The sequence below is a fragment of the Mesocricetus auratus genome, unplaced genomic scaffold (genome assembly GCF_017639785.1).
Source record: "Mesocricetus auratus isolate SY011 unplaced genomic scaffold, BCM_Maur_2.0 Super-Scaffold_100009, whole genome shotgun sequence".
NCBI lineage: Eukaryota > Metazoa > Chordata > Mammalia > Rodentia > Cricetidae > Mesocricetus > Mesocricetus auratus.
The window spans coordinates 72,372,806-72,384,895 of record NW_024429193.1 but is presented as its reverse complement, the minus strand read 5'-3'; the positions used below and the strand labels follow the sequence as shown (position 1 = coordinate 72,384,895).

The window sequence follows — 12,090 nt, the reverse complement described above, 5'->3', positions numbered from 1 at the left end:
AATTTCTTTAGAATCAAAATTAGCCAAGAAATTATAAGCAAGTCAAAAACAAACTATATTTTAAAGTTGGTTCTAAAATATTCCAGAACCAGTTACTCAAATGCCCCAAGAAGCACAGACGGTACGCTGGCACACTTACTGAGGAGGCTTCCTGGTTCGGTGTCTTTCGCTACTTCAGGCATGTATTCACATCCCCAATGCCCCACAAACTTCTACTTCACTAACCACCAGGGAAATGGGTCAAAAGATGAAGGGGTTCCGAGCAACAGAATGAGCAAGAATGATGATAATGATTTACGGAAAGAGGAAAGGGGAATCGAAAGCAACAAAGACAGCAAACTGGAAGTTTTTGTTCCATTTTTATCCTAACTTTTAAAGATAAAATCTTTTTTTTCTAAACTTTGCAACTTACAAAGATTTCTCTAGAAATGCATTTCAAAAACAAACCTCAGTGCCCCAAACCCACTAAGCTTTAACATCAAACAGCACAGTTAATTATAGAACAAATATTCAAGCTTATAACATCCTAATTATAAAATGTAAATTTCAAGGGTATGAAGAGAGCTCATAGGCACACTTCTCTTGCAGACAACATTAGCCAGCTCAAGACAGCCTGAGACTACAGCTCCAGGTGACCTGATGCCTCTGGTCTCCTAGGGCAATGGCCTCCAAGGGCAACTATTCCTGTGCACACACATTCTAACACATGGTATGCATATGTATATCTCATTAGTATTACCTTTCAAAAAGAATATACTAATGAAAAATGACAAGTAAACAAAACTTTTGCAAAATATAAGAAAAAATTACTTGTCTAAAAGAATTTGTTCTATTTGTATTCCAACTCAAACTGAAACTTCATCTTCTGAATTATCACAAAAATGTCTTAGATTATTAAAGTTGAAGGCTTAAAAGTTTTGTGTAGTTTAATAATTTGAGACATAAAATCCCTTTCTACAAAGCGTTATTAAAGTCACACCTTGGTGATATTCCCTGTATCTTGTGAATGTTAAATTCCAGATTTGTTAATTCAGGTGTTACTGAGCATGGTATGCTGAATCCATGAGTGGTCAATGGAGATTCTGAGCAATGGTGATTTTAAACAGGGTGCTATACGCAGCATGATTGAAAAATAAAAACTGTGGTCCTATACACCTAAAACAATCTCTAAATACAAGATCATAGGTGGATCAGTTCAATTCCACTTTATTTCTATTAAATAATGAGAGTATATTTAATAACAAAAGTTAAATATAATGTCTAAAAGTTTTAGTATTAGGTATTTCATTTTTATAGAACAGACAAATCTAGGATAGGAAAAAAAAGTATTTAGGACTTGGGAGGTGTCTCAGTGGTTTAGAATACTGGACATTCCTCCAGAGGACCCAGGTTCAATTCTCAGCACCCACATGGCAGTTCACATATACTAGTGAAAAAATGACAAGTAAACAAAATTTTTGCAAAATATAAGAAAAAATTACTTGTCTAAAGGAATTTGTCTGTAACTCCACCCTCACACAGACATGAATGCAGGCGAAAAAAACCAATGCAGGTGAAATAAAAATAAATAATTTTTAAAGTATTTAGAAAACTCCTTTGGGGGCCACAGTATACAGTAGGTTAAGGCACTTGCACAAGCCTGAGAACTTGACTTCCGTGTCTGCACCTCACCAGGGAGACAACAGACTCCTGAAAGCTGTTCTCTGACATCCATGCAAGCCCCTGCACTCGCTCACATGTAAATTGTTTCAAATTATTGTAAATAACTTCTAAACACCAAACACAAAATCTATGTGCTCTTTGAATTTATGAGCAATATCTACAAATGTTTAAATATGCTAGCTACCATTTCTTACGGAGTCTTCTATGTCCTTTGAAATCCTATCAATTTGAACACAGAAACATTTTCCCTCATTTTTTTTCTACCTTGTCAACCATCAGATACTAAACTAACACTCGTCACTAACATTTTCAATTTACACAAATTACTTATTTGCAATCCTTTCTTAAAATTATGGTATGTTTGCCACCAACAAAACTACACCATTCAACACTTAAGGCTTACTTCCAGAGATACAATATACTTCCATATATCCTTGGTATTAATAATCCTTATAAGGATGCTTGCATTTTACAGGGGCTGTCTAACAACTTTGGCATTAATGTTAAAAGTTCAAGGCTCTAATATGAAAACTAGCACTTAAAACATGCCGCACGCGGGAAATAATAAGGCATTGTTGGTATTAGGTAAACGCGGCATCAACAATCGTTTTTGTCCTTGGTGACGAACAGTTGCAGTTATGAAAACACTATTTTAAATACGTACACGTGACAGAAATCCGCCTCCTACAGCACTCAGGAAACTTAATTCTGGGAGACTACCAACGGAAGTGTCTCGCACTCCTCGTTGTGACGATCCTTGAAAGGAAAATTCCCCGTTATGGAAAGGAGCACATCTCCAGGCGCGTACGGACAAACGACGGCGTGTCGCCGCCTCGTGTGTGCCACCCACTCGGCTCTGCCAGGCTGACGGGGCGGACTCACAGTGGGGACAGTCGGGTCCCCTGTGATAAACCCACCGGGGGGTTGGCAGCCCACCCTGCGGGCGGCCCGGAGCCCCAGCACCCGCCCTGAGCCTCGGTGGTCGTCCTGCGCCCCCGGCCGCGCCGCGATGCGTGCCTGCGTGCGTGAGTGCGTGCGTTACTAGCGGGTGCGTCGGGCAGTTGGCTCCCGACAGCCACTCACGCAGATGCCCTCGGTGACCCAGCAGGTTCCGAGGCGGGGCAGAGCAGAGTTCGAGGCCCGGGCCTCCAGGAGCTCGCGGGCGGGCAGCGCGGAGAGAGGGCGCAACGACGACGGGCAGCCCGGTGCGCAGGGGCCCGGAGGCCGAGGCCCCCGACGGGGCGGCCGCGCAGGCCAGCCCCGCGGACACCGCCCGACGGCCGGCGGCGCCCCGCACCCGGCGCGAGGGCGCCCCGACCGCGGCCGTTGGCAGCGGTTTGCCGGCCACCCCGCCGCTCCCATCCCCGCCTCACCCCGTCGGGTCTTCCAAGGCCGGACCTACAGATTCCCTGGACCAACCAACGAGCGCAAACCGCCGCCGCCAGAGCCTTGGAGCTGCGCCGGGGGTGGGGGCGGAAGCCGCGGAGGGAGGAGTCGCCGCGGGACGGGGCGGGGAAGGGCGTGGCCAGCGCCGCTCGTGCCGTCCTCGCGCCTCGGGGGCCTCGGGCGCCGCGCCTCGGTGCCTCACGCGGAGTCGCCCCCCCACCTCGGCCAATCAGCGGCCGCCGCTGGAGGCGAGGGGGCGGGACCGAGGCTCGGGTTCCCGAGGAGGCGCCTGCGACAGGAAGAGGGGACTTGGAGTGGCAGGCTCGCTGGCCAATCGGGACGAGGAGAGCGAATCCTGGCGAGTGGGGTCTGGCGCGTGGAAGGCTCGAAGGCGTTACTGAACAAGTTTCAATGTGAACTGGTGGGCTCTCCTTAGGGGAGACGTAGGTAGGCTGGGAGGGTTCTTTGTCTTGTTGGGTGGAGTTTGCAAATCTTGAACCTTGACGCAAAGACAGTCATGGGGACCTTCATGAAGGAGGAGGGGAGGGGCGGCTCCCAAAGCCCCCTAACTTCTCCTGAGTCCCCTGAAAACGGCTACCGTGACAGCCGGGTGACTGACAGCATTAACACAGTTTAGCCCTTTTATGCTCCTGCATGCCGGGAGGGTTCGTCTGTTCTCACGGTGCGTTATTCGCGCTATCGCGTGTTTTACAGACGGAAACCCACGCAGAGAGCTCTGGACAGTTTGCACAGTTTGCGCAGTGAGTGACTCCAGTTCTTTCCCGAAAAGTGCATGTAGAGCACTGTGGTTTGTACTATCCCAAAGGGTCTCCACCAGGAGAGCACTGTGCACAACACCAGGGCACACTCGTAACTCGGAAACATTCCTCAACTCCTCTCTGCTCAGTACACTCAAAACATGTTGAAAGCTTAAGCCTGGTTCGATAGACTTGTTTAGCTTTGTTCCTTTTTTAAAAGATGTTTTTTAACCTCAGAAACTGTAAAAGTAAGATTTGTTAAGCACCATTTGCTAGGCCTATTTATTTCTCCAGGAAGAAGATGCGGTCCACACTTCATTTTCGTGTAGAAGTCATTTACCAGTAGCGACCTCTATGAAGAGTGTTTCTAGCTGGCTGAGTTGGTTTTTAAGCGTAGGAACCCTTAAGAGCCAGTAGGTGGCGATATTTCATTGTGAGATGTGGAAGAGTTCTTGGCGGTAACCTGGGAGCGGGAGACTAATTAACATTTCCAGTTTTGGTACATGTTTGCATATATGTCCCTAGAGAATTATAAGTGGGAAGAAATCCTTCCTAGATACATTTTTATAGAAATAAAAATAATTATAGCACTGGAAGAAAGTGGCATTCTGGTGTGTGTGTGTGTGGTTTTAATTTACGGTGTGTGTGTGTGTGTGTGTGTGTGTGTGTGTGTGATGAGCACTTGAAAAACCTTAAAAGTGTATAATTTATTAGAGAGAAAAAACAACTGTAAGCAAGTATAATCATCAATTTCCAGCTTGCAGCTACAGGTGTTGTTACCCCTTTCAAAGCCTATATTGTAGTCACAGCCTGAGGAAAGGTGCAGGGTCTGCATTCACCAGGTGACTACTCAACAGTAGGCTCTTAGGATGTAGTCTTGGTTTGTCTCGATTTCTCCTGCTTCCACTACCCCTCAGGCTGCTATTTGAGAGATGCCTAGAGAACCCAGATGAAGCAGAGAGACCTTTCTTCACAAGGATAGATTGTAACATGTGGCTTTGTGATGAGACCATCCCCAAATACCCAGCACTGGCTTCCACTCTTCGTTCTGACACGTTTTTCTCTTTGTAGACATATTTCTTATGTACAGCCTCAGCCTCACCCTTTACAGTTATCACTAAGTCTTAACTTCCTAGGGGGTCGACATACTGACGGGCTGGGTCCTCAGTGCTAAAGGTTGTGGGAGAGTGTAGACCTACAGGGGAATAATGCAACCTGTCTGCCTTTATGAACTGGGCATTTCTGTTGTATATTTATCTGCAGTTCTTTTATTTCTTCTCATTCTAGGTGAGACTTGAAGCATTGTGTTGATAATGTGTCTGTTTGGAATTATTATATTCTCACGTGGTTTGTTCTCTCTTCTTTTCAACAGCCCTTTAAGGGTTTATTATAAACCAGCTTTGTAGGCCCCAGGGAAAAGAAGGACTGTGTGCAGCCTTTTGGAAAACAGGTAAGGAACTGAGGAGGGCCAGGATGAGTCTGAGCAGTGGTTCTCAGCCTGTGGATTGTGACCCCCTTGAGGTAGCAGATAGGGTATTTACATATGATTCATAACAGTAGCAAAATTACAGTTATGAAGTAGCAAAAATAATAACTTTGTGGTTGGGGGTCACCACAATATGAGGAACTGTATTAAAGGGTCACAGTTAGGAAGGATGAGAACCACTGGTCTGGAGAGTTAGAGAGTACATTCTCCAGGGAAACCAGACAATCCACTGAGACTCCATAGACAGCATAGCTCTTAATATGAAATCTCTAATTTGTACATTGAGTTGTCTTTCTGAAGACTTATTATTACTGTAACTACATCTCCTTGCTTTCAAATACCAGTTGCTTGAAATATTTTTCATCCTAAGATTTTGCTTGTCTTTGCCATTGAGTTGTGTTTCTTACAGGCAACAACTACTTGGGGAACAGGTTTTTTTTTTTTTTCCAGTCTGCTAGTTTGTCTTATCGTTGGAGAATTGAGGTCATTAGCCTTCAGAGGTGTTATTGAGAAGTATGTATTAATCCTCATTTGCTCATCCTCTCTTCTTCTTCATGACCTTACAGTGTGTATTTCTTTTTTCTGTGTAGACTTCCTTCAGGTGTCTTCTGTAGTGCTAGCTTAGTGGTCAGGAAAGCTTTCAGTTCATGATTACCATGGAAAGGTTTTCTTTCTCTTCCAATAGTGAAGGAGAGTTTTGCTGCACATAGTAATCTGAGATAGCAGTTATTGTCTTTACAAGTTTACAGTACATCATTCCATGCTTTTAGATTTGTTGTTGAGAAATATGCTGTTACTCTGATGGGGTTATCTTTACATGTAACTTGGTGCTTTTGTCTTGTAGCATTTAGTATTCTTTGTTACCTATCTGTCTTAGCTGTTTTAAATAGAAAATGACTTGGGGCCTTTCTTTTTTGAGTTTATCTGTTTGGTATTCTAATGCCTCCTATGTTTTGATGAATATCTCGTACCCTAGATTAGGAAATTATCTATGATAATTTTGTTTTGCATTGGTTTTGTTTTTTTTGCCCTTTGCTTTTGAGACAAGGTCTATCTATGTAGCTCTGGCTGGCCTGGAACTCAAGAACAGTCTTGAAATCACAGAGATCTACCTGCCTCGGCCTCCTAAGTGCTATGATTAAAGACATGTACTGCTACACTCAGCTTTAGCTATGAGTTTGCTAAGTATATTTTCTTTGTTTGTAGTTTCTGTGCCCATGATTTGTAAGCTTTGTCTTTGAATGGTGTGCCTACATCTTGAAGGTCTTACTTATAATCTTTATGAATTAATCTCTTTTGTCTGACTGTTGCTAAATTATCTGTCCTGTCTTAAATCCCTGTTAATGTAGCTTCTGCTTGACCCAACAATTAGTGAGGAGTTTTGATGTTTTTTACTTGACTTACTGAGCTTTTAATTTCCAAAATTTCAATTCAAAAGTTAATGTTATTTTTTTATTTTGTTGAGCATTCTTTTTATTATTTTTTTTTAATTTTTATTTTAGAAACAATCTTATTTTACATATCCTCCCATTCCCTCACCCTCCCATTCCCCCACCAACTCCCTCAACCCACCTCCCACCCACTCCCCAAGGATAGTGAGGCCTTCCACAGGGGACCATCAAAGTCTATCACAACATTTTGGGGAGGGCCTAGGCCCTCTTTCATGTATTTGGGCTGCAATAGTATTCCTCCATAGGGAATGGACTCCCAAAGTCCATTTGTGCACTAGGGATAAACACTGGCTCCACTGTTAGAGGTCCCATAGACTGCCCAGGCCTTCCAGCTGGCACCCACATCCAGAGGGCTTGATTCTGTCCAATGCTGGTTCCCCAGCTTTACGACTAGGGTCTCTATGCTCTCACTAGGTCAGGTAAACTGTTTCTGCAGGCTTCTCCAGCACAACCTTGGCTCCTTTGCTCATCTCTCCTCCCTCTCCACAACTAGATTCTGGGAGCATGGCTCAGTGTTTAGCTGTGAGTGCCTGCTTCTGCTTTGATCAGCTACTAGATGGAGGCTCTAGGAATGGCAACCAAGTTAGTCATCAGTCTCAGTATAGGGGAAGGGCATCAAAGGCAGCGTCTCCACCACTGCCTAGCTTCTTAGTTGGGGTCATCCCTGTGGATCCCCAAACATTTCCCCAGTACCAGACCTCTCTCCAAACCTATTCTGACTCCCTCATCAAGGCATCTCCTTTCTTGCTCTCCTCTATTCCTCCCCTGTCTCAGTCCTCCTGATCCCTCCTGTTCTCCTCCCCCTCTCCCCTTCCCACCTCTCTCCTCTGTCCCCACATGCTCCCAGTTTGCTCAGGGGGTCTTGTGCCCCTCTCCTTCTTTGGGGGACCATGCTTTGTTGGGGAAGTCTTATGTCAATAAAGCACTGTCTGGCCAATAGGAATCTAGATAGGTGGGACTAAGAGTCCAGGAGTACTCTGGGAAGGAGAAACACAAGAGAGTCGAGATGTAACACCATGGGGTAGGAGGCCCGGAAATTTCTCCGGTAAGAGATATACTTAGATTAACAATTATGAGGTAATTACTTAAGTCAGAGCTAGCCAGTAAGAAACAAGCAAGGCCAACAGCTTCATAATTAATACAGCATCTTGTGTGTTATTTGGGGACTACAATGCGGCAGAGCCTAGGCAACTGGCGGGTGATAAACCAAAGTGGCTAGCAAAGAAAAAGCTTCTCTTTACAATGCTTTCTTCTCCTGGGGTCCTCCTTGTTTCCTTGTTTCTCTGGTGGTGTGGATTGTAGGAGGGTAGTCATTTGCTCTATGTCTAATATCCATATATGAGTGAGTACATACCCTGCTTATCTTTCTGTGATTAGGTTACCTCACTCAAGATGTCTTCTTCCAGTTCTATCAATTTGCCTTCGAATTTCAAAATTCCATTTTTTCCACTGAGTAATACTCATTGTGTAAATGTACCACATTTTCTCCATCCATTCTTCAGCTGAGGGCCATCTAGGTTGCTTCCAAGTTCTGGCTATTACAAACAATGCTGCTAAGAACATAGTTAAACATATATGTCCTTGTGTGAATGTGTATCTTTTGGATATATGCCCAAGAGTGGAATTGCGGGATCTTGAAGTAGACTGATTCTCATTTTTCTAAGAAACTGCCATACTGATTTCCAAAGTTGTCATACAATTTTTCACTCCCGCCAGCAGTGGAGGAGTGTTCCTCTTTCTCTACATCCTCTCCAGCATAGACTGTCATTGGTGTTTTTGATTTTAGCCATTCTGACAGGAGTAAGATGGTATCTCAGAGTTGTTTTGAGTTGCGTTTACTGGATGGCTAAGGATATTGAACACTTAAGTGTCCTTCAGCCATTTTAGATATCTCTATTGAGAATTCTCTATTTAGATCTGTACCCCACTTTTTTAATCGGATTGTTTGGTGTTTTGGTAACTAGCTTCTTGAGTTCATTGTATACTTTGGAAATCAACCCTCTGTCAGATGTGGGGTTGGTGAAGATCATTTCCCATTCTGTGGGCTGCTGTTTTGTCTTGTTAACTGTGTCCTTTGCCTTACAGAAGCTTCTCAGTTTCAGGAGGCCCCATTTATTAATTGTCAATCTCACTGTCTGTGCTACTGGTGTTATGTTCAGGAAGCTGTCTCCTGTACCAATTCGTTCTAGGGTACCACCCACTTTGTCTTCTAAGAGATTCAGTGTGGCTGGATTTATGTTGAGGTCTTTGATCCATTTGGACTTAAGTTTTGTGCATGGTGATGTATATGGATCTATCTGCAGTCTTCTACATGTCTGCATCCAGTTGTGCTAGCACCATTTGTTGAAGATGCTTTCTTTCTTTCCATTGTATAATTTTAGCTTCTTTGTCAAAAATCAGGTGTTCGTAGGTGTGTGGGCTAATAACAAGTAGATCAATTCGATCCCATTGATCTACCTATCTATTCTTGTGCTAATACCAAGTTATTTTCAGAACTAAGCTCTCCAATAGAGTTTGAAGTCAGGGATGGTGATGCCTCCGGAAGTTCCTTTATTGTACAGGGTTGTTTTGGCTATGCTGGGTATTTTGTTTTTCCATATAAAGTTGATTATTGTTCTTTCGAGGTCTGTGAAGAATTGTCTTGGAATTTTGAGGGGGATTTCTTTGAATCTGTAGATTGCTTTTGGCAGGATTGCCATTTTTACTATGTTAATCCTACCTATCCTTGTTGAACATTCTTAGTTATTTATTTTCATTTCTTCATTTGGAATTTCATGTATTTTACTCTCACTGGAAAATTTTACTGTGGAATCAGTCATTGATGAGTATATTGCCTTCATTTTCCTTCTTGTTTTTCATCATTGGGACTTGCATGTCTGTCATTAGATAGCTTTTTTTTAATTACTGTGAATTAATTGCCTATCGCATTGTGATGACAAAACACCTCCAAATAGTAGCTTATGTAAGGAAGGAAGGGTTTATTTACATTACAGATACCAAGGTTACCGCCAATCATGGCTAGGAAGGTATAGCAACAGGAGCCATAGTGTCTGTTCCCAGTGTGTCCATAGTCAAGAGACAGATTGGTGAGGGCTTGGTTCCCTCTCACTTTTATTGTTCATTCAATCCTGATGCACAGCCACATTTAGGGTAGATCTTACCACCTCAGTTGTCTAGATTACCTGTCACAGGCATGCCCACATATTTGTGTGCATAGTGATTCCAAGTCTTAAGTTAACAATCCAAATAAAACACCACATACCATGGCCTTTCAATTGGAGCATTCTTACTATGTAAGTGGAGTTAAGTTGTCTTCCGACCGAGCTGTAGTTTCTCTATGCTGTACCGGGGATGTAGCTCACTGGCTATCGTCCTCTGCTTCTTTCCAAGCACAGACTACTAACTAGAAGTAACCACAACTTAATGATAAACCCACTAAAAAAACTCAGTGCAAATAGATGCAAAAGGCCATTTTCTCAAGGGCCTCAGGCTGAGGATGGGGTATAGGTCACTGGTTGAGTGCATTCCCTGAACAGGTCCTGTATTCTATCCTCAGAACAGGTGCACACACACTCTCTTTTAAGAAAAGATACCTCCATCGTGTGATTCCAGAGTGGGTTGTCAAAATAAAGACTAGCAATGTTGAGAGACATAACTGTTCTCTCTGAGGACATGTCAACAGTAGACACTCTTGATGGTTTCCTGAAGCATCACTCAACAGAGGACATGGCCCTCAAACATCCTGAGGTGCTGGGAACTCTTTTTGTTTTTGTACTGGTTTGTTTGTTTGTTTTTTCTTTTTATTTAGAAACAATCTTATTTTACATGCCAGTCCCAGTTCACTCATCCTCCCATGCCCCCCACCAGTCCCCAGCCATCCCACCCCCATCCACTCCCCAGGGATGGTGAGGCCTTCCAAAGGGGATCATTGAAGTCTGTCATATCATTTGGGGGCAGGTCCTCCCCCATGTATGTGGGCTGAGAGAGTATCCCTCTATGGGGAATGGGCTCTCGAAGTCCATTTGTGCACTAGGGATAAATACTTGTTTCACTGTCAGAGGTCCCATAGGCTGCCCAGGCCTCCTAACGGACACCCCCATTCAGAAGGCTTGGTTCAGTCCAATGCTGGTTCCCCAGTTTTAAAGCCACACACTATTATTTTCTCCCCATCTTGTCTTATGCCTTAAATTCATTTGTTTTCAGAAATAGTTATTAGGAAGTTTATTGTCTTCTGTCCAGAATACTTGTGTGAAATGTAAGAAGAACTTGTCATCAACTTCCCCTGGCAGTCAGTCATCTGTGTGTGATGTACCAGAGGCAAAGTGAAGAAATGTGTGCGGTGAATGGCGTCAGGAGAAGCTTGGGGAGAACAGACATCTCAACGCTCATTGAGCATGTAGCCACTGCTCCCTTCTTGGTCTCCACCCAGCAATGAGACAGCTGGTCACGTTAGGCATCTGGACCAGAATAAGCACTAAAGAGCAGACTTTCTCCTGAGCAGAGAGATCCCCGGGGCAGCTGCAGGCTAAGCCACACTTACCAGGCAAGGATTGTTGACCTCATGAATTTTGGAGTTTGACTTATTGTATAACTCAACACAAACAATGAGATTTCGTCAGGAACATGAATGCGTTCTTCAAAGGAGAGGTGATTCATTCAGGCACGATAAGGGCACTTTTAAAATTTATATGGCTGGGGTCATAGTAGAATGAATGGATAAGAAACAGTTAGCCTGTCCAGTTTGGGAACATAGCAGCTGCTTGCATTTCTTTGGCTGTCATTATGTTTTCCAAGAATGTTTTAACTTTATAAAATATGGATATTTAATTAGTGATTATGAATGTTTATGAGACCATGTTGCTCAGCAAGTTTCCAGAAGCGTTGTTTTTGAGTCTTGCTTTTGTTTTTTGTTGTTTTCTATTTTGATTTCTGTATGCCAAGGAAGAAATGAAAGAGTCTTAACTCAAGGTGTTGAAATGGCAGCTTGAGCCCAGAGTCTCGTGAAGCAGGATTCCCCAATCCCTCTGACCCAATTCAAGTGGATTCAGAAAGTATATTGTTTTTAAGGAAACCGGTAAAGTGAGAATGTTTGTGGATTCAACTGAACCTCTGGTAATTACCAGTTCTTTTCATATCACTGAATGTTTGCACCTCATAAGAATTATAACAATAACTCACAATTATGTTCACATGAGTACGCACACTGAGGGCTGCATCTAGGGACTTCGGGATGCTAAGTATTGACTATACCACTGCGCCACACTGTCAACCCCTGATTCATTTTTAGTCAGTCAGAGACGCAGTCTCACTATGTAGCTCTGCTTGTCCTAGACTCACAGAGATCCTC

The 12,090-nt window shown here is 43.6% G+C and overlaps 2 protein-coding genes across 7 annotated transcripts in view; one reads left to right on the top strand and one right to left on the bottom strand.

Annotated features, from left to right (window-relative positions):
• Rbm46 (RNA binding motif protein 46) overlaps positions 1–3,225 on the bottom strand; it is a 46,131-nt gene extending 42,906 nt beyond the window's left edge. For 2 of the 4 annotated variants that reach the window (XM_040752596.1, XM_040752597.1), the window contains exon 1: positions 2,327–2,669. The gene's annotated coding sequence lies outside the window, so the exon portion shown is untranslated. Of the gene's footprint in view, positions 1–2,326; positions 2,671–3,035 lie in introns of those variants that run through there. The other 2 variants (XM_040752595.1, XM_040752594.1) reach the window with 2 other exon arrangements.
• A 79-nt stretch (positions 3,226–3,304) lies between these two features.
• The window catches only part of Fgg (fibrinogen gamma chain), a 146,242-nt gene continuing 137,456 nt past the window's right edge, over positions 3,305–12,090 (top strand). Inside the window, exons 1-3 of one of the 3 annotated variants that reach the window (XM_040752598.1) lie at positions 3,305–3,495; positions 3,763–3,809; positions 5,179–5,256. The gene's annotated coding sequence lies outside the window, so the exon portion shown is untranslated. The remainder of the gene's footprint in view (positions 3,496–3,762; positions 3,810–5,178; positions 5,257–12,090) is intronic. The other 2 variants (XM_040752599.1, XM_040752600.1) reach the window with 2 other exon arrangements.